This window comes from Stenella coeruleoalba, assembly GCF_951394435.1.
Source record: "Stenella coeruleoalba genome assembly, chromosome: 7".
Lineage (NCBI taxonomy): Eukaryota > Metazoa > Chordata > Mammalia > Artiodactyla > Delphinidae > Stenella > Stenella coeruleoalba.
In genome coordinates this window covers 58,869,826-58,893,426 of record NC_137153.1, presented here as the reverse complement: position 1 = coordinate 58,893,426, position 23,601 = coordinate 58,869,826, and the positions used below count along the sequence as shown (strand labels likewise).

General features: G+C 40.2%; 1 protein-coding gene across 1 annotated transcript in view; it reads right to left on the bottom strand.

Moving 5' to 3' along the window:
• The window catches only part of FREM1 (FRAS1 related extracellular matrix 1), a 272,527-nt gene extending 255,116 nt beyond the window's left edge, over positions 1–17,411 (bottom strand). The window contains exons 1-3 of the mRNA XM_079926359.1: positions 17,321–17,411; positions 9,179–9,654; positions 4,134–4,370 (exon numbers count right to left, since the gene is read on the bottom strand). The gene's annotated coding sequence lies outside the window, so the exon portion shown is untranslated. The remainder of the gene's footprint in view (positions 1–4,133; positions 4,371–9,178; positions 9,655–17,320) is intronic.
• Positions 17,412–23,601: the final 6,190 nt, after the last annotated feature.

Genomic DNA, 23,601 nt, shown 5'->3' with positions numbered 1-23,601 from the left:
AACTGAGATCACAGGGCAAAAGAGTAATGTGAAATCTGAGAAAAACAGGTACCAGGAGGGAGAAAGAGACCTCCAGCATTTGCTTACCTGGGGTAGATGCCACCAGAAGATATATAAGTCAGTAAGAAGTTTCAGCTAGAAACAGAGAATAAAAACAAATATCTATGAGCCCATTCTGTTACATATAAATGATTGAACAAATGAACAAATCCGGGAGAAGGGACAGCTCTTCCTTACCGAAGAATTCCAAGTAATAAACATAGTAATGAAGATTATAATAAGTCACCTTAGAACACTACAGTAAAAATTATTGCAGGCAAGATTCACTAATGAAGGCTAAAATTATGAGGAAAACTTTATAGAGAAATGAGACATTTTACATAGCCTTAAAGGATTGTACCCACAATATTTATTACTGTGGAGATTTTAACACATGTCCACCAATTCTTTGAGAATCTGCCCTTCAAGAGGTGGAGTTTAATTCCTCTCCACTTGAGAAAAGGCTGTACTTAGTGACTGACTTCTAAAGAACAGAGTGTGGAAAGAGTAATATAATAACATTACAGTGGACATGCCTAGAAGACACCACCTCAACCAAATGATCAAAGTTTTCATCAACAGTAAAACGTCATGTTGATATTATATACCTGTGATGTGCACCGAGAAGAGTGGTATCTTCTCCAAAAACTTCGTAACTCCAGTCTAATCATGAGAAAACATCAGACAAAGCCAAACTGAGGGGCAGTCTAAAAAATACTTGATCAAGCACTTCCCTGGTGGCGCAGTGGTTAAGAATCCACCTGCCAATGCAGGAGACATGGGTTCAAGCCTTGGTCCAAGAAGACCCCACATGCTGCAGAGCAACTAAACCCATGCACCGCAACTACTGAGCCCACGTGCTGCAACTACTGAAGCCCGTGCACCTAGAGCCTGGGCTCCGAAACAGGGGAAGCCACCACAATGAGAAGCCTGCACACCACAACTAGAGAAAGCCCGCGCGCAGCAACGAAGACCCAACACAGCCAAAAAAAAATAAAAATTTTTAAAAATACATGACCAACAGTGAAAGATGAATACCATATGGTATCACTTGTATGTGGAATCTAAAATATGATACAGGGCTTCCCTGGTGACGCAGTGGTTGAGAGTCCGCCTGCCGATGCAGGGGACACAGGTTCGTGCCCCGGTCCGGGAAGATCCCACATGCCGCAGAGCAGCTGGGCTCGTGAGCTATGGCCACTGAGCCTGCGCGTCCGGAGCTTGTGCTCCTCAATGGGAGAGGCCACAACAGTGAGAGGTCCACGTAACACAAAAAATAAATAAATAAATAGAATAAAATATGATACAAATGAACTTATTTACAAAACAGAAAGAGACTCACAGACATACAAAACAAACTTATGGTTACCAAAGGGGAAAGTGGGTGAGGGAGGGATAAATTAAGAGTCTGGGATTACCAGATACACACTACTATATATAAAATAGATTAACAACAAGGTCCTACTGTATAGCACAGGGAACTATATTCAATATCTTATAATAAACTATAATGGAAAAGAATATGAAACACTTTGCTGTACACCTGAAATTAATACAACACTGTAAATTAACTATACTTCCATTTTTTTTAATGTTTTAAAAAACCTGACCAATACTCTTCAAAAGTGTCAGGGCCATAAAAAATAAATAAACAAACAAGGAAAAGGCAAGAAACTCTCCTAGACCGGAAAGGAGACAAAAAAGACATGGCAAGTAAATGCAATGTGGTGTTCTGGAAGAGAAAAAGGGCTTTAGCTGTGGAATGACTGATGACATCCAGATAAAGTCTGTAGTTTAGCTACTAGTAGCACTGCACCGAACTAATCTCCTAGTTTTCATGACTGTACCTGATTATATAAGATGTTCACATCAGGGGACACTCCTAAAATTAGGATGGCCAAACAGTCTCCATTGGCCTTTAAGGGCTCTAGGACCCCAAAAGAGCTATGCCAATGAACAGAAGGACTGGGAACTGCTTCAGAGACCACGTAAGTATATTAAAGATAGGTCTTCAAAGCAGAAACATTTCCATAGAATAAAACAAGGACCAGGTATTTATTACTCCTCAAATTCTAAATGGTGCTTTTTTTCATGTACTCCAACGTTACATTCAGTAATACTGAGTTTTCCACAATATGGCAAGATCACCATAAGCCCTACTGGGTTTTATTGACCCTTTCAACAACTGAAAAATATAACTCTGAGCAATACATCCCACATCAGTTTTCTAGGTACTAACAATAGAAAAATTGGAAAATGGATATGAGAAAAATGAAGAAAATTTAAATCATCACTTATGTTTTTTCATATTAACAACAGTCATTCAACATCATGTTTTTTCTGACTTCATTTAAGCTATTAAAAGTTGGCTGAATTCAGAGGCAGAATATAATGTTTTAATGGTCAGTGTATTGATAATGACACCACTTAAAATGGTTGACTATAGTCACAGCCAAAGTAATACTTCTAAGAGCAGAAATAAAATTCTGCTAAGTACCTAATTAAGCAGAGTTTTAATGATCTCTCAGAGTCTTCTCCAAGGCCTCCTTTGCACAATTTTCCCCACTCATGTTAACTCCACCCCTAACCCAGGAAATCCTGTGCCAGAGAAGTGTCACTAAGGAATTAAAGAGGAAAAAATAAAGAATTTATGGCAAAGAGCTACATGCTAAATTACTATACTCAATCAGATAATTAAATCTCAGCTGCCTGCACAAGGTAAGGCCCAAATAAACATGTGAGAGGCCCACGTACCACAGAAAAAAAAAAAAAAAAAAAACTTATGTTGGAAATAGCCTTAGAACTTGATCATTCCAGTGTCCCAATTGAGGGATCCACTTAATACAATCCCTAGAAGATGGTACTCATGGAAGTCTCTGGCAGAAAAAGAAAAGTGTATTAAGGATTAGCAGGCTGGAAAGATCTTGAGATGGTATAAGTTGAGTTCATTTCCTATTTTCCCTGAAGGAACCAACAGAGAGAACAGTAATGGGAATGAAATTCACAGAGAAAGATTTTTTTTTTTTTTTTGGCGGTACGCGGGCCTCTCACTGTTGTGGCCTCTCCCATTGCGGAGCACAGGCTCTGGAGGCGCAGGCTCAGCGGCCACGGCTCATGGGCCTAGCCACTTCGCAGTATGTGGGATCTCCCCGGACCGGGGCGCGAACCCATGTCCCCTGCATCAGCAGGCAGACTCTCAATCACCGTGCCACCAGGGAAGCCCACAGAGAAAGGTTTTTAAAGAAAATTGGAACACCATTCAGCCTTGAGAAAAGACAATGACACTGAACTCCATGAGGTTTTGTTCTGTCTTTCTCTCAGGGTCTGACCAATTTTCTAAACACCCACAGAAGTCCACAAAAGGAAAAAAATTTTAATGATAAGCCTTTTCATTCTATTTAAATTATAAAGCAGAGAAATGCCCTAAAAGGGAAAAGGGAAAATGTTACAACAGACTCCTGAGGGAATGTGGCTAAACGCACTCACTCTTTGGAGATGTTTGAAAATTGGACTGACTTAAGCATAGCCTGAGGGCAAGAAGGTCTGCCTGACCTCTCCAAGACCCCAGTCGCCCACTATCAAACACACTGCATCAGTGCTCTCATGGCGTCTTTCTTGTGCCTGTGGAAGAATTCAGGAAGTTCAGTGACTTTTGAGGTCAAATTTAAGGAGTCCAAGAATTCTACAGCTTTGCCAATAACCTCAGAGTTTATTGTTGGTTTTTAAGGATGGGTGAGCAACTTCATGAAGGACAGGGAAAAAGAAAGTGCTCTGGTGAAGGCTCAAGTTTCAAGACATTTCTATAAACTTTTGTATTCCTTTCCTGTTAGGTGTGAGATTTGATTTTAACCTGTCTACAAACTAACAAGTTACCCTGCTACCATTTTCGTGGATGCTAGCAAAAGACACGAGATATCTGGTTAGAGAAAGGGGACTTTACTCATGGCATAGCAAGCAGTGTGAGCATTAGTATGTTTGCATCAGTTCCACTTGGCTTCCAAATAGAGGTAACACGGAGGCCAGATGGATTCCCACACAGAGTGGGTAGCAGGCACTCCTCTACCGGAAAGGAACACTGAGCTCCAGGAACTTACCATGTCATAGGAAGCAATAAGCAAGCCTGCTTCGTCCCAGAGGGAGATTTTACTTCATGCTTCAAGCCTGTTCACTGCAAACACCGTCCTGAGCAATGGCCTGGGTATAAAGTGATGTTGGCCTTGCATTCTTGGCATGCTCAGCAAAGATGCATAGGCGTACAGGATGCCTATGGAAGACTGTCTCTCCCATTATTTCCTCTCACTATTCCATTCTCTTACCCGATCCTCCTGAAACTGTAGGAAAAAGAAAACTCTACTGAATAGACTCAGACCCCTTCCCCAGACTAACTCATCACATCTTTGAAGTCTGCAGTCTGCAAAGAATCCCTCAAACTCAGAGGTTCTTATACCATTTCAGATTTGAGAAATGGGTCATCATGTCACAGGATCTCTTCTATGACCATGGAGGAGGAAAGGCGGCTGTCCTTCCTTCTCTTGGCTTCCTTAAAGACTAGCTGCCTGCAGATTTAACCTGCTCCTCTTCTGGTGTCTAACTTTTATCTCTCCCCTGTTGTCCTCACAGAACTAGAAACATCTTACACCTCCATATACAGATCCTCCAAAAGATCTATTTCCTCAGACTGTCACTCATCATCAAGACACTGCATCTATAGGCATACCTGAGAAAGATGAATCTGAGTAAGCAAAACAGTGAATTATTAAAGCATTATGGTTTCACCTCAGAATCAATAGTGGCCCAATGCATCCCATTTTCTGCCAGGTTCATCTTTATACCACTCTTTACGACAGCCATGACCAATGATGTTCACATCTTGGGTCAAGAAAGATTCCCACCTGCCAGCCACAATGCCAACCTCTTTTTCTTCACCCAGGAAAGCATAATGAAAGCAAGTGAAAGTGAGGTCATTATAGAGAAAATTTTGAATTCATTTTCATCTATTTGGTTAGAAATTAAATCATTTGCAAGCTTGATCACTTTAACTACTAATCATGTTACTATTAAACAGTTGGCATCCATGCAAACGGAAATCAAAAGAAAGCTGGAGTAGCAATACTCATATCAGACAAAATAGTCTTTAAAGACTGTTACAAGAGACAAGGAAGGACACTACATAATGATCAAGGGATCAATCCAAAAAGAAGATATAACAATTGTAAATATATATACAACCAGCACAGGAGCATCTCAGTATATAAAGCAAATGCAAACAACCATGAAAGGGGAAACTGACAGTAACATAATAATAGTAGGGGACTTTAACACCCCAGTTATACCAATGGACAGATCATCCAGACAGAAAATTAATAAGGAAACACAAGCCTTAAATGACACATTAGACCAGATAGACTTAATTGCTATTTATAGGACACTCCATCCGAAAGCAGAATACACTTTCTTCTTAAGTGCACACAGAACATTCTCCAGGATAGACCACATCCTGGGTCACAAATCAAGCCTTGATAAATTTAAGAAAACTGAAATCATATCAAATATCTTTTCCAACCACACCACTATGAGATTAGAAATCAATTACAGGAAAAAAACTGTAAAATATACAAACACATGGAGGCTAAACAACATGTTACTAAATAATCAATGGATCACTGAAGAAATCAAAGAGGAAATCAAAAAATATTCAGAGACAAATGACAGTGAAAACACGACAATCCAAACCCTATGGGAGGCAGCAAAAGCAGTTCTAAGAGGGAGGTTTATAGCAGTACAGTCCTACCTAGAGAAACAAGATAAATCTCAAATAAACAACCTATCCTTACACCTAAAGCAACTAGAGAAAGAAGAACAAACAAAACCCAAAGTTAAACAGTTGGCAGTGCAGCTCACAGGTGATGGCAGGCAGCGCAGCAGTGAACACTGACCTGCAATTAAGAACCACTGAAACCTTAGGAGTGTATCCAATGTACATTTTTATAAAAAACATTTCCTGCCTGGATCAGTTTTGGTCTCAGCATTTTTAGGTTATTTTGAGGAAAGTATCAAGAAACTGTACCTGAGATTAAGTATTAGGGGCACTTCAAGTATTGCTAAAAGAAGGGTTTAATTCTATTACCTTGTCTCACACACACACACAGGACATTGTCTTGTGTAACCCTTATGCTTGAAAAAGAGACAGTTTATCACCTTTGCTTGGTTTCTCCAACAACCAAGATACTTGTGCAATGCCTGTGGGGAAATGGAGGAGGGGTAACCCCAGGGGCAGACCCTCCTACTCAAGATTTTTTGAAAGAAGTCAGTTCAGCAAATGATAGGCCCACTACTTCTCCTGGCTCTATGTTGGGAAGCCCCCAAGTTTAGTCACTCAGGTGCCAAAGAGGCGGTCTCTGTGCCCAGAGGCACAAGGTATGTAGGCCGATTGACTGTCTCTGTTTCTCCCTCTCTCTCCATAACTAATGATCTTTGATCTCTCTGATTTTAATATTCCCAGACCACACTCATTATTTATGGGTTATGTAGAGGCAGGAGAGAGAATTGGTAGCATTTTCATGAGAAGAATCTCCCACCGTGGGAGCTCCAGGGGTTTATGCTACCATTTATCAGGATCTCACCACACACAGGCACTATGCTGTTTTGTCAGCTTGGATTTCTTTAGTTATCACAACAGTCCTCTGAATGTTTCCCAACAGATGAAGAATCAGATGCTGAGAGGGTTAAATGCTTTGGCCATGGACTCAAGTGTAAGGCTCCAGAGCCCATGCTCTGTCCGTGGACTATGCTACAACAGGTCCAAAGGTGGCCTAAGAGCCATTTTCTAGAACTTGGACTGTTACCTCATGGAGGCATTATTTATTTGTTCTTTCTGCTAAGGCTCAAACAAAAGAAAGTAAGCTTAAATTATGTGGAAAGAGTTTGGGTAGACAAGTTAATACTGATCCACCGAAACAGGGGGCTGGAAAAAGGGTGAATGCTCCATCCTTAAGAGCATCTGTAAGGGCAACAGCAAGAGCCCATCTTGATCTGCTTAAGGAAAATAGAGGAAATCTTTTTTCTTTCAAGGCTGACCGATCCAGAGAGAAAAACTGAATCAAGGGAATACTAATCGCCGAGATTTAATGTAGTGCTTTTCCTGTGCCAGCCTTTATTCAAGTGCTTTATATTAGGTAATAAAACTAAGATCAGAAAAAGTGGAGCACAATTTTTTCCTTGGAAAAATAAACACTTTCCTCAAACTATTTTTAAAATTACAAACACTAAAATTCTTTTTCACAATTACCATCAAAACAATACTTCAGCTCCATGAAGTTAAAAAGTTGGCAGTTAAAAACCGGGGAGGCATGGAGAAGAAAGGGGAAGTCATAAGAGAGAGAGGCAAAGGGCAGCTGCAGTGAGGGAGTGGGGGAGAAGGAGGATAGAGGAAAAAAGGAGAAACACATTTAAAGGTGGGAGAAGGGGATAAAAGAGAAAGAATCGAAAGGAGAGAACAAGAGAAAAAAACTGAGAAGTAGACAAAAAGAGGAAAAGATAAAGGAAAGGCAAACCTAGGAAGATTATTTTTACGTCACACTCTGCTATTCAGTTAGGTTGTGAGTGGACTTTAGGCCAAAATATCCATAGGTTATCTCCCTTTAAGATGCCTAGTGAACTGTTTAACCATTGTTCACAGGTCTCCAATGTCTCTTATTATGTTTTCAGAGTCTTGGCTCCAAGTGATGTAACTACAGTTGCAGGTAGCCAGGGACTACCATTTTCACACTGAACAAAACCAAAATGAAAGCAAAATTGACACTCAAATCCGAAGCAACTTCAATGCTATCCTACAACGCAGATTGGACTATGTCGTTTACACTTGAGCTCAAGGCCAAAGAATAAAATTAAATTAAATCTACCCAGAAGCATAATATAACCGTGACACAATCTCAACTGACAAAAAGGATATTCTTGGCTAGACTCTAGATTTCTTCCCTTTCTGGAGCAACTCTTTGCTACAGCTGTTCCTCAAGTTAGTCATTGTCCATTTATCTTCCTTCTGGTCAATACGGCCAGGCTCATCACCTCCTTAAAGAAATTCCCTGAGGTGTTTACTACATCAGAACAATACGTCAAGTGGCTCTCCTCACCTCAATTCATTTTTACTCTCCATTCATCACTATTTTCCACCCTAGGTCAAGGGACGAGGAAAAGTAGCACATTTTTCAAGTTAAATTGAAAAATGTCCAAGTTTCGTAAGTCTCTGCCGGCAACTTCACAGATCTGTATAACACAAAATGGAATTTTGAAGGCAGAGTGAAGCTGTTTGGGAATAGTTAGAAAGTCACCACATGTTGCTGTGACAAAGAATCTAAAATGCTTTCTTCTAAATGTGCATGTGATTAGATCTTGGGGAACTACTCTATCATTATCATAATGGGGTTTTCTTTTCCCTCGCAAACTTGCATTTTTCCTGCTCAATCTATTTGACTAAATGAATTTCATATGTGTAATCAAAGCATTATGCATGTCACTGTGCTTGGAGTTAACTGGAGCAATTTTTGTTAAAATTTACCCCATGGTAAAATAATCTTTGAAAACAATTTCATGGAAGAGACTTTTTAAAGTTATTATTTTAAACGTAACCATGCACCTTTACTTTAGCTGCAGTATTTTTTCTCTTGGACCAAATGGGTATCCTTAGACTCAACATGTCTTTACGGGACTTCCCTGGTGGCGCAGTGGTTAAGAATCCGCCTGCCAATGCCGGGGACACAGGTTCAAGCCCTGGTCCACGAAGATCCCACATGCCACAGAGCAACTAAGCCTATGTGCCACAACTACTGAGCCTGTGCTCTAGAGCCCACAAGCCACAACTACTGAAGCCCGTGCACCTAGAGCCCGTGGTCTGCCACAAGAGAAGCCACCACAATGAGAAGCCCGTGCACCGCAACGAATAGTCGACCCCGCTCTCCAGCACTAGAGAAAGCCTGCGCACAGCAACGAAGACCCAACACAACCAAATATTAATTAATTAATTAAAAACATGTCTTTACCTCAGTGTAAGAATTACATTTTGGTTCTTAAGCAATAATTAGAAGGTTAGGGAAATTTCAAAACCTCCTGCAAAGAAAGGAATTCTTACTTACTTACTTACTTATTTATTGGCTGCATCGGGTCTTCATTGTTGCGCGCAGGCTTTCTCTAGTTGCAGCGAGCGGGGGCCACTCCTTGCTGCGGTGTGCGGGCTTCTCAGTGCAGTGGTTTCTCTTGTGTGGAGCACAGGCTCTAGGCATGCGGGCCTCAGCAGTTGTGGCATGCAGGCTCAGCAGTTGTGGCTCACTAGCTCTAGAGTGCAGGATCCACAGTTGTGATGCACGGGCTTCACGGCTCCGTGGAACGTGGGATCCTCCTGGACCAGGTCTTCAACCCATTTCCCCCGCACTGGCAGGCAGATTCCCAACCACTGTGCCACCAGGGAAGCCCAGGAATTCTTAAAAATATGATTAAAAGTGAAAAATTTGAAATAACGTCAATAATATTCAATCATTCAGCAAATATTTATTGAGGACCTACCTTATGCTAGCCTGGTCACAGTACTTGGAACAGGACCCATCTCATGAAGCTCATATCCTAGAGAAACAGGAAAGTGGTTACATAAATTACAGTATATTCAAAGAGCTGGAATACTGTATGGTCTTATAAATGATGTGGTACAAGCATATTTATTAACTAAAATAATGTTCACAGTATAGTAAGTCAAAAGTTTACAAACATTACAGTATGCTGATTTTTATTTAATATACATAGTAATATAAAGCTAACAATTCATATTTCACTATAGGTGGGCACTTTTCTAAGTACTTCACACAAATTATTTCATTTTATCCTCTTTACAACTCTGTGCAGAGTTTGGGGTTAATATCAGTATTAACCCCATTTTAAAGATGAGGGGATGGCCACTGAGGCACAGAGATATTAATTAGCTTTCCTAAAGTCACACAGCTTGTTAGTGAAGGAAATAGAGTTTAAACCCAGGTAGTTTGGCTCTGGAGATTCACACTTCGATCACCATGCTCTTCTGACTCATGTGTGCTTGGGCTCACACTGTGTGGGTTCAAACCCAGGCTAAGCTACTTGTCAGTCATGTGATCCTGAGCAAGTCATTTAACCTTCCTAAGCCTCAGTGTCTTCCATCCTGAAATGGAGAAAATAATAGTTGCCCTCTCACACAGTGTTAACGTGTGGACTGAGTGAGAAAATCCACATTAAGTGTTTAGTACAATGCCTGGCACACACGTGAGGACTCAATACATATTCTTCTTCACCATCTTGTTCTTCAAATTCTGGAAGAATATATGCCCACATATTAACAGTGGCGATTTCTGGGAAGTGTAATTACAGAACACTTTACTTTTATTCTTTTTATTTAACAGTATTTTCTACTTTTTTCATAATATATATGTACTGTGTGATTAACAAACTATTGGATATAAAGTAAAATGCATATTTCTCAATTGTAGCAGCCTACAAATATAATTTCTGCAATGAGAGGAATAACAATGCTCAACTTTTATCGAGCACATTCTATATATCAGGCATCACTGGGGGTAAAGAAAACATAAAAATGAATAAGACCCAGAGGGAGCTCCGACAGAGCTTGCAGTAGAGTAGGCAAAAAAAAAAAGAAAGTATAGAGGGAGAACTGTCAGGACGACAAGCAACTATCCTGAGAGAGACACAGGCATGATGCTAGAGACTGGGAACCTGCCCAAGAAGAAAGAGAAGGCTTCCCACTGAAGGGGATGGCAGTATGAGCCCCCAGGGCTCAGAAAATGTGTACTCCAACTTCTCAGATGGAAACAATAAATTAAAAGTATAGTATGATAAAATGTCAGAGGTAATGAAATCACCTGCATAGATTGTAAGCCATGAGTCACTTAGCTTTGGTTCATCTGGGACTTCAAACTTATATCTAAGGATTCTGTGTACTTCTCCCCTTGACAATCAACTCACCTCGCATCAGGCTTACAAGTGGCCTTTAGCTGAAGTCCTAAGAATGAGTAGGAACATTCCAAGCAGATAAGTGGGGCTGGGAGTGGAGGGGACTTTTCTGGACAAACTAACTGAAGGTGGGAGCAATGACAGAAAGTTGTTAGAGAAAAGGTTTGGGGACAAGGAGAAGCCTGACTCATGGGAGGTGTCTATGCACGAGCAGGACTGGTGGGAAATGAAGTGACAGGCCTTATTTGAATTCTCAGAAAACCACAAGCGAGAGAAGGTAGGGCTTCGAAAGAGAGAAGAGTCCTGCGTTGAATTCTGCACCGATGGGAACATGAGCTGGTAGAACACAGATTATATGTTTCATTTTCATGCCCTTGCCACGCCCTGAGAGACCAGTATTAATCAGAAACTCATCTTCTGATCGGAAAGAGTTGGAGGGTTTGAGCTAAGTCTAAGGGTAAAGATTGATTACCAGGGCAGATATCAATTTTGGAAGTTACTTAGATGCTGCTGCTCATATACTCTTATGCTTCCAATTCTTGGAGAAAAATTTTTTTAATAACACAAAACTTTCACACTCTCTTAACAAATTAAACATAAAACCTCCAAAGTTGTCAACTGAGAAAATAATCTCAACACGGGGACAAGACTGGGAACCACATGAAAGACTTGATACAAATCGCAAAGATAAATGGGAGCACTGCCAAAAGTAAAAGGTGTGAAAGTCATAAGCAGGTAATTTACACACACACACAAAGTAAAAACAGGTAATAAACATGAAAAGACTGCTACTCTCCTCAGTAATAGAAGCAATGCAAAACATACAACAACAATGAAGTATCATTCTTTTCTATCCAACTAAAAAATACTTCTAAAATTTTAACAGCCAAGAGTAATGTTAAGAGAAACTTTATGGAACAGTTTGATAATATGCATCAAAAAATATGCATACACTTTGAACAAACAGGTGGTTGCCAGAGGGGAGGGGATTGAGGGGAAAAAAGAAATAGGTGAGAGAAATTAAGAGGTACAAACTTCCAGTCGTAAAATGAATGAGTTACGGGTATGTACAGCGTGGGGAATATAGTCAATAAATATGTAGTATCTTTGTATGGTGACATACCATAACTAGACTTATAATGGTGATCATTTTGAAATTTGATCATTAGAAATATCAAATCACTATGTTATGTAACAGGAACGAACACAGTGTTGCAGGTCAATTATATTTCAAAAACAAACTAGAGAAAAAGAGATCAGATTTGTGGTTATCAGAAATCAGGGGGTTGAGGGAGGAGGAATTGGATGAAGGCAGTCAAAAGGTACAAACTTCCAGTTATAAGATAAATAAGTACTAGGAATATAATGTACAACATCATAAATATAATTAACACTGCTTTCGTATATGTTGTATATGAAAATTAAGAACAAATCCTAAGGATTCTTATAATAAGAAAAAATTTTTTTTCTATTTCTTTAATTTTGTATCTGTATGAGATGACAGATGTTCACTAAACTCACTGTGATAATCATTTCATGACGTATGTAAGTCAAATCATTGTGCTGGACACCTTAAACTTATACAATGCTGTATGTCAATCATATCTCAATAAAACTGGAAGGGGAAAAAATATGTGCATACACTTTCACCCAACATTTGCACTTCTAGGAATGTATTATAAGGAAATAGATAGGATATACACAAAAATTTATGGCAGAGATATTCACTACAAAGCTATTCAAAAAAAGAAAATTTAGAAACAGTCTAAAGGTCTAACGATCAATAATTAGTTGAATAAATTATATTATTTTTAACTTTTTATTTTAAAATAATTTTACACTTATCAAAAAGTGTTTAGCGGTACAAAGAGGTGTTTATAATAATTCTGGAACAAATTCAAACTGAACTCATAAAACCTAGGAAGGCATTTTGGTGGGTGCTTTCTTGAGTAGCCAAAGGGGAGTTTGTCTGACAATTCTGAAAGTCTTTTGTGGGGAGGATATGGACAAAGTACACTTCTGTGCAAGCTCAGAAACCCAACAGTCATTTTGACTTTGACCAGGCTAATGTAGGACTGTAAGCTCCCATACTGCTGATGGCTTGGTTACAAAATTGCAATACTAACCCTCCATCCCCTGTGTATGGTGCTGCCTGTAGAGGACAGTTAGAAAAACCTAAATGATTAAAATAACATTCAGAGATCTTGAAAAGTACAAACCAGTGACAATCAATTCCCAGGAAAATTCTAGAACTGACTGCTACTCAGAATTTAGAAAATTTTGGTAAAGAAAAGAGCAACACCATGAGACAATGTAGGCTCACAAAAAATGAGTCCAGCCAGATTAACCTCTTTGAATTTTTTGTCAAAGGGCCCCAAGATTCATAGAATAAGAAAACATCATAGACTAAATCTAGATCTCATCCAAGTACTTTATGTCTTTTTTGATGTCTGTGACCAGTAGCAATTCTGTCCAGTGACTTACTAAAGCACTTATAATTTATTAAATGCATTTTTATAGATGTAGCGTTCACTACCATCTTTTTATTCCTTCCATAATACCTGCATATAGTGGGCACTTAGTGTTTGCTGAATTGGTAAATAAATGATGTTACATTTTAATTTTCTTTAGAGATTCTGGTAAACTTTTCAGCGGAAGGTTAGTTTTTAGAGAACAGGTCCTAAAGATAAATATGAACAAATGGCTCTGGTTTTCTTTACCAGAGGAGGGACAAATAGATTTTTCCTCTCAAGGTCCTAGATGAGAACAAACCATATTTCACTGGGTCAGCCGAGGGGAGGAATCCATCTGTTGATGTTTATAAAACAAACACTTGGGGTTCCATTAGATTCTATCAGTTCACAATTATAACCCTTTGCACGCCTCTTCCCAGTCCCCAAACCTGAGTGGTGGTGACCCAGCTCACTTTCCCCAATGTCCTTGGAAGCCACTTTTTCAGGATAATGAAATTTAGCATGATTTGAGCTATAAAAAAAAAGTAAGGGAGCTGAGGGAGACACATGATATGATCAGCTTGGGGCTCACGAACCCACAAAGAAATGTCCTGCTCTTATTTAGAAAACCAGCTGGGTGAGGTTTTCCTCATTTGCTTATGCTTTTATGGATTGAAATTAAGTATATGTTCACATTCTAGAATGTTCCCATTTCAATAATTCCAACTCTGTTCCAGACAACAGAAGTCCTGATTTTCCAACTGCCTTCCTGGTGCTTAAAAAATCTGTAGGAGTTGAGCTTTAAAAAAAAAAGAAAAGAAAGAAAGAAAGAATTCAGGTCTTTAAAGGAAATAGCTCATCTTCCCAAATGTTTAAGTTAGAACATAAATTACAGGTAACTCCCACCATAAACACAGCTGCACTCTCTCTCTCATGACATTAAAGACAAACACTCTTCCGTCAGGATCTCAGGAAGAGCAGCAGAGATCTCCCTTTGTGGGGAGCAAATGAAAACAGTCCTGTTGGCATCCCCAAAATGCAGTGCGTTTGAAGATGTGGGCAAACAAACTCCTCCCTCCCATCCACTCTCTCTGGCTTTGAGAGAAGTAGGAACGTTTCCTTTAAAGAGCTTTGACATGAAAGGCAAGGCTTTCCAGCTGGAATGGGAGCCTGTGTGTCAATGACAAACACATGCATTGAATGTCAACAACACAACAGTTTGAAACACTACAGAAAGCGCCTCAGATGACTCTGTTCACTGTGGGCCTGACTGGCCGTGCTGTTGAGACATAATTATAAGGGGCCCATAGGCACAGCTCCAGAGCTGGGCCCCATATGAGGAAAGACTGGGCTGAGCTAGGATAAAGAGGCAACAGACTAAGTAACTCATTCTTTTGATAACCTCACTGTCACTGAGATAGCCTCCAAGCATCTAAGGGCAATTAAAATTAAAATGAAGAGAAAATATTTTGTATTTATTCATTTTTTTAAAGATTTTTTGATGTGGTCCATTTTTTAAAGTCTTTATTGTATTTGTTACAATATTGCTTCTGTTTTATGTTTTGGTTTTTTTGCCACGAGGCATGTGGTATCTTAGCTCCCCAATCAGGGATCAGACCCACACCCCCTGCACTGGAAGGCAAAGTCTTAACCAATGGACCACCAGGGAAGTCCCTTGTATTTATTTTTTAATAGAACTCTGGCTTCAATATCTCTCAGTGCAAGAGCTAGAAATAGAAAGAGGGAAGGGGAATAGAGGAAAGAGCAGGAGAAAAGAGAGGTAAAGAGTAGGTAAACCTCCTACCAAATCTTGGATTAGAACCACAGAATTGTAGATCTGGATGGAACGTTCATGATGGAACTCTGTGGTTCTTAAGTCTAGTTGTACCTCAGAATTACCAGGGGAGCTTAAGAAAAAATGAGTGAGGTAAGATACGTGATAGGTACGTAGGTAGGTTGATGATAGATGGATGGATAGACAGATAAATAATGATGATGACAGACAGATAGACAGATAGGCAGTCCCCCCATTTCCCACCTTGAGATTCTGAAGGACTTGAGCTAGAGTAGAGCTAGGGCATGGGTATATTTTAAGTTCCCGAGCAGAGGATTCTCTAGTAATTTCAGGGTTGATAAACACTAATTACCAAAAAAAAAAAAAAAAAAAAGGGTGTTCAGGTAGATGAGGCATATGTAACATGCTAAGGAGTTTGGCAATTATCCAAAGGCAGCTGGGAGTGGTGGCAAGACTTTCAATATGGAATGTCATGTACATCTGTTGTGTTCGCCTGCCAAGGCTCCCTTCTCCCCTTCAGCTGATAACAGAACCCATTCATGGGGTTTGGGTGGAGCTGACTCTGTCCTCCAAGCCCAGTTCTACCCAAAGAAAGGCCTGCATGACTCAAGCTTCAGTGATTGGTTGACGTACAGACCCATGACTCTTCTTGGGACCTGTTCTGCCAAAACCATGTGGGAAGATGTCCTGCTTTTGCTGGGCTGTGCAGCTGGTAGAGTCTGAGTCCTGGGCTCCCAGTGACCAACATACGCAGCATGTATATCGGAAACCCTACATCACGCTGAGCCTTTAATCAGACCCATCTTTTGGATTTCCGAATGATGTAGCCCAATAAATCCCTACATCATTTGTTTAATACAGTTTGAATTGGGTTTCACTCACTTGCAAGCAAAAAAACCTAATACAAGACCACTATTTTAGAAAAAACAAGCCAGCTGCAAGGTAGAGAATGATATACAAGTTCAGGGCTACTAGAGTCATCTAAGTGAGAAATAACGAGGGCCTGAGCTAGGTGTGGGGATGGTGATGTGATGAGAGAGAGAGACAGAGACAGAGAGAGAGAGACCAAGTGAGAGACAAGAGGGAGGGAGGGAGAGAACTGCCTCACCACGATGTTTGGGGGTTGATTAATGGAAAGGAAACAAGATGTGATGGATTTATGCAAGTGTCCCTTTAATGCTTACTGTATATAAAATGGGCATAACACCTCATGAGGAAGGATTTAATGAGCCCGTACATATAAAGAATATGCTTCCATAGCCACTGTGTAAAAGATAACTTGAGTTATGATGGATAATATATCCATCATATTATGTTATGATGGTTATGATGGATAATATATCCATCATGTTAGTGTCTTTGGTTCTGCAGGCAGTTTCCCAGTCATTTTTTATTCAAGTATTGTTTGATGTATTTTTGAGACATGGTGCAAAAAAAGCTAGTGAAATGGGAATTCAGGTAATGAACTTTTCAGGAAGAAATACTTTTTTCATATCTGCCAGTAAGATTATCTCTTCACATATTGTGAAAAGATATTAAAAATGATTTCATAATTTAGAGGAACAATTTTATATTGATGAATAATTTTTAAAATAATTGTATTAACTGAAGGTGTAAGGTAATATCCAAGGATAAAAGAATCAAGCTTGATAAAAATAAATCATGCATTTCTAGAGATTCCTGTACAACTCACTTCAAAAATATGAAGAAAAAGACCATTCTTGTCTGTCCTGAGATGAATTTACTAACAGAAAATTAATGGACACCAGTACTGAAAATTATAAAAACAGGCCAACCTGAGGTGTGAATAGTCCATGTAAATTTTTGAGGAGTTAAGAGAAGTCTATGTCAGTGAAATGCAAGCAATGAGGCATGATTGACACAATTAGAAAGACAATGACTCAGAGAGCCCCAAGAGATCCAAGACTGTGCACCAAGGCAATAACATCAGAACTGGGGCCTGGAAAATCAGATCTCCAGTTTTAAATAACAAGCTCCTACAAGCTCAATAGGCTTACTCTGCTGTTCAAGGAAAGTGAGAAGTCACCTGAGGCTGACAGGAACAATGAAACACTGCAACACGGCACAGCAAATGCTTTCTTCAGCATAAGCCAAGATATCTCCATCGTGGTCCTTGATCATCAGCATGGAGCATTCAGTGTGATTTATGCAGGAAAATCCAGAATCTTCTCATCTATTTTGTCCCATGCATCCTCTGTTATTCAATAAGATATTGTCAGCCACCTACTGGATATGACTAGTAATCCCTCATAAACTGAAAGTGTGTTTACAATGTATAGATGTATTACAAACAAACAAAAACAACTCCGAGCCTTAGCTAGATCCACCAGGTTTGGGTCATGCCGACAATATTTCCACTTGGGGAAATTTTGTACTATCTCTTGATTGGTTTCATGATCTCTTTTTCATCATTACATGATATTCTAATTGTCATAGCCCTTCTATTAATTGTAGCTTCTATATGCAATGATCATGAATTAGAATCCTTCCGGGATCATAAAAACCCTGACCCATACAGTTGTAGGACAGCTTAGCCCAACCTTCCTTCTAGGGTAGGAATCCTTCCCCCAACACCGTCAAGTGATTTCTCTGTCTTGTTTAAATACTTGCAAAGGTAGGAAACTCTCCCACCTATGCTATATTCTGATGCCTACTTTACGTTTTCCCTTCTGTAGAATAAACTCCATCGCTTCTTCCTAGGAAGCAACTACCTCGGGTACTTCTGTCATCCTCTCCCATAAGCTGCTGCATAAAGAAGTGCTCTTCGAATCTCCCCCAGCACAGAGGTCAGCTTGTTTTGTCATAGGTATAACTTTCAATATGCAGCCAGATGCCCTTAGATTGCTGAAGCTGATCCCTCAGAGTCTCCACTTCCTAAGGATCAAATGAGCCAGTGTTCTTTCCAGCTTTCTCCAGAAATTCCCTGTGAACTGCTACAAAGGTTGCCTATTTTTCTCACTTCTCTCACTAGATTGAAATTTCTTCTCTCCTTACTTAGACTCAGATTCTACGAACCAGAGTCAGTAAAGGTGTCTCTTCACTGTAGATTCTATAATTTTCATCTTAATTCATGTAGTATTCATAGAAGCACCGGTTTTTAGCCAGAGATGACTTGATAATCACCTGGTGCTTTGGTTCTTCAAACTTCTGTGGAGCCCTTTGACGTCATGTATAATTTCAGAGTTTCAGAGTCGAAGGACACTCCCTTGGGGAGATCCCTCGGTAAGAATTGCTGATCCAGACCAAGCTTTACACTTCAAAGATAAGAAAATAAGGAACATAGAAGACAAATCATTTGTCTGAGGTCTTAGAGCTTAACACTGTTAAAGCTTGCATTAAACCCCAAGTTTCCTGATTCCTGGTCTGGAGCCCTTTCTACCACCTCATGTTGTTGCTTATGTTGGGTGCTAAATTATTAAAGTTTGCACAGAAAGTGGGATTGCAATTCAGTAGCAAGAAAGGCCTCAGCAAATCCTCTGAGGATCTCAGGTGCTGGGGTGGCCATTCATAGTTGTCCTGAGTTGAGGAGGGGGATGATAGAGGGTGAGATGGGGAACCTGAACCTTCATATTCCCACACTAACCAGCCAATAGATGTGGACTGCTCAAAAGACATGTGACCTTGGGCCAGGAAGATCTCTTCAGGGCCTCCGTTGAGAGTTACCTGCCATCAACTCTCCCAGCAGGATAGTGGAATGAGTACCTTTGTCCTAGAGAGGGAGGAATCTGGATGGGGCACCATCACATCCACTACAGTGGACATGAGAACACTTGCAACCGGCCTCCTATTCCTTCTCAAATAACCCTCAAATTGTGGCCTCTCCCATTGCGGAGCACAGGCTCCGGACGCGCAGGCTCAGCGGCCATGGCTCACGGGCCCAGTCGCTCCACGGCATGTGGGATCTTCCCGGACCAGGGCACGAACCCACATCCCCCGCATTGGCAGGCGGACTCTCAACCACTGCGCCACCAGGGAAGCCCCAACCCTCAAATTTTTAAGGTAACATTTTCCTCTCTCTCTTTCATTCTTCTTGGAAGAACTAAAATCAGCCCACAGATCATCGAGAGCAGAAAGAATGCAGCTACAATGCCCCCAAACATATCTGTGCTAGACAAGGACTCCTCTAAACACTGTAATGACAATTGACCTTGACAAAATGGGGAAAGTCCTTTTCCTAAAATAGTCCCTGGGGGATCCCAAAAGTAACGGGATGAAATTGATTGAGCAATGCACCGTTTCGCTTTATAGGCTTTCCATTTGTCATACAAATTATAATGAGTACTTATTTCTTGACTTACATTTCGGCCTTCACACAGTTTGCAGCTCCTGCCATGTTTACATGCACCATCTGGAAGAGCTAATGAGCCAAGGAGCACCAGAAATTACAACTTGCTTTGACTAAACCTGGAAGATTTTTACTGGCAATAAAATGATTTTAGTTTCTTTTCTTTCTGGATTTGCAAGGAGATTAAAACTTGAGTCTCACCGACTGTAGGGCAAAAATATGCAAAGCTAGTTTTAATGGAGTGAACCTGAAGGCAGCTGGCATCCCTAATCAATTCAGAATAATTTAGCCATTAGAGTAATAGTCATGATAGAACGTCTCTTCTGACATTGGAAATTTTTTAAATTACCTAGCCTATACGCAGAGGTCTCAGTGGGTCTCGGAGGGCAGAAAAGGAAACACTAAATGACATAGAGTCTAAGAACGTGGACTCTGCCTCCTCCCCACCATGGGCTTGGACCCAGCTCTGTCACTTAGTATTGATATGACTCTAGACAAGTTACTTAACCTCCATAGAGATCAGGTGCCTTGTATATAAAACAGGAACAATGAAAGGAACTATATGATGGGTTATTTTTAGAATTAAATGAGATAATGCAAATAAATTAAATTGAACTGTTAAGGCAAGACATTAAAGAATCACTCAGTAATTGTTGGCAGTTATTAAATATTTACTGTCTTTAGATAGTTTACCAAACAAAAAAAGTATAATACAAATTCTTCTTTCAAAGGCAATTTAGTCTGTCTTGGTCAAATTTGCCCAGTGTAGAGGGAAACTAGATATAGCATGGATGGATTAAATACATCCATAATTAAGTCCAACCACTCATTTTGTTCCATGCTGAGTGTGAAGGTCTTCAGGGTTAGCCCTGATCTAGGAGGCTAAGTCCAAAGGGACTCTAGGAAATATAAATGGGTATACAGACGGGGCCAAATACTTGAAAGACATTTCACATTCTAGTCTTCGAAAAAGTTAAATTTAGAAAAGGAAAGAAGTGACTGTTCTAATCACTTCTGTTGCCATAGCAAACATCTCCCCCACTGGCAAAGTGAAGGAATGAGGCAAATATTAGGACTACGCACTAAATCCAAAAAGGTGTCATTATAGTCCAAGAAAGGCTCTTCTAAAAATAACATACTCAATTTGGCATTAATTAATGTAATTTTTATAGCTTTTATAAATGGTATTTTTATTTATGATTATAAAACAAAAAAATTGCATACTGTAGAAAATACATTAAAGTATTGAGGAAGATAATAAAAATCACCCAAATGCTACAATTTAGAGATTAAATACTTAACATATTGATAGGTTTCCTCTCAGGTTTTTCTCCCCTACGTACAAATAGGAGGGTTTTTTTTAGAATTGTGGTCATACTGTCTATTCAGTATTTGACTCTGCTTTTTTCATTTACTGATTCACGTAAACACTTTCCAGCATTTTTACCTATTTCTTGAAGACATGACTTTTAAAAATATGTGATAGGGCTTCCCTGGTGGCGCAGTCCGCCTGCTCATGCAGGGGACACGGGTTCGTGCCCCGGTCCGGGAAGATCCCACATGCCGCGGAGCGGCTGGGCCCGTGAGCCATGGCCGCTGGGCCTGCGTGTCCGGAGCCTCTGCTCTGCAACGGGAGAGGCCACAACAGTGAGAGGCCCGCGTACCGCAAAAAAAAAAAAAACAAAAACGTGATATTTCCTTATATAGATTCCTCCTATAAATCATTAGTGTTTAATTTTTTACTCTAAAAAATGAAGCTGCAGGGCTTCCCTGGTGGCACAGTGGTTGAGAATCCGCCTGCCAATGCAGGAGACATGGGTTCCATCCCTGGTCTGGGAAGATCCCACATGCTGCGAAGCAATTACGCCCTGTGCGCTACAACTACTGAGCCTGTGTTCTAGAGCCCGTGAGCCACAACTACAGAGCTCACTTGCTGCAACTACTGAAACCCACGTGCCTAGAGCCCGTGCTCTGCAACAAGAGAAGCCACCGCAATGAGAAGCCCACACACAGCAACGAAGATGCAACACAGCCAAAGATAAATAAAATAAATTAATTTTTTTTAATGAAGCTGCAATAAACATTTTGCACATTAATCTCTGTCCAAATCTGATTTTTTTAAAGGATGCCTAGAAGTGGAATTACTGCAAAGACTGTATTTTTAAGTCAATTATTGCCCATCAGTTGCTTTCCACAAAGATGATACCAACTTTCATTCCCACTGGCAATGTATGAGTACCCACCTTACCAAACTTTTGCCTATACCGAATTTCAAAACCTGTAAAATTGGGAGAGTATTAATACGAAATAATTGATTCTTGGCAATAAGACTATTTTAATTATCTAACTTAAATTTTGAAGTTAATTCATGATGTTTGAATCAAAGTTAGTTATATTTGCTATTATGGTCAGTCTCGTGGTTGAATTATCTGCATATTCCTTCATCTTTTGCCACCATTAGTAGTTTACGAGCCTCTAGAGGGCAGCAAAGGGTTTTATGTACCTCCCACAACACAGTGTCTGTACACAGTTTATGATCAACAATGATTTGTGAAATGGAAATGATTGAGCTATCTAGCCTTTACAATGACTTCAGCCCATCTTGTGAAAGGGGGAGATACAGATTACAAAACCCAGAAATGTCTATCTCCCCATCACCACAGTCTGACTTGATCAGAGAAATATAAAACAAACTACAGAAAATCAGCCCTACAGTGATAACACTGACACATCTTGGCTAGAAAAATAGCTTTCAAACTTTTTTTGACCATGGCTCACAATAAGAAAAACACACCATGACTCAGCACACATACATATATGGAGATAGATAGTTAAAATAAATATTGCTTCTCTTGTTAACCTGTGATGCCCACTGGTGTTTTCTACTCTATTTCAATTTTTAAAGAATGACCATCACAACTTACAAAATTATTTCACAATTATTCAGTTTAGAAAACAGTTCAGTAGAGCAAGATTAGAATTGGCTACCAGTTGCATGGCAGCCTCGCAGGCTGTCAGCTTCCATACCTTTCAGGGGTTGGGGAGACCTTTCTTGACCCTCCACTGCTCCTTCCCACATGAGCAAGTCTGTGGAGGCTGCCCCCACCCTGTGTGGTCCCACTGGTGTACCCTTGTTTCCTTAGACCACAGATCCAGGGAACAATTGGTAACCTGTACTAGTATGGTAGTCTGGCTTGTTATTCAAAGCAGTCCAATGAGAAGAAATCCTTAACTGTTAAATGCGAAACTTCTGTAATGAGCATGAATGACAACTTATAATCAACTGAAGTGATGAAAACCTTAGGAAAGAGGTGTAGATTTCACGTCAAAACCTCAGATTCAGTTAATTAGTTCACTCTAGAGATCAGAGCACCTCAGAAGTATGAGATCCCAGCTTTATCAGATACCAAATGTCAGTGTCTAAAGGTTGACAAAGACCACAGCACCCTTCACTGGGTTCCAGAAGCTGCCTCTTTCTTTTTTTTTTTTTGCTGTACGTGGGCCTCTCACTGCTGTGGCCTCTCCCGTTGCGGAGCACAGGCTCCGGACGCATAGGCTCAGCAGCCATGGCTCACGGGCCCAGCCGCTCCACGGCATGTGGGATCCGCCCGGACCAAGGCACGAACCCGTGTCCCCTGCATCGGCAGGCGGACTCGCAACCACTGCGCCACCAGGGAAGCCCAGAAGCTGCCTCTTTCTTAAAAGCTCTAGCAAACATTCTCTGACTCTGAGATTCATAAGCAATCAACCACTCTTCTCATTTCCAGAAACTAGAGTTCCAAATTATGGCATTTCTGATGAAGACCGCAAATGAGGCAATTCTTGATAGGATGAAGGGAGAAATGGTAAACACTTATAAGCATGCAAGTTCCCCTTCACAAACACCTCAAATCTAGCTCTTTTACCACTAGATAAAGCTCTAAATTGATGCAAAAGGTGAAGTCATCACTTTGCCATTGTGATACAGTGAATCTTCTTCTGGGGATAAAGCTTTAAGATAAATATAAAAGCAAAAAAAAAAA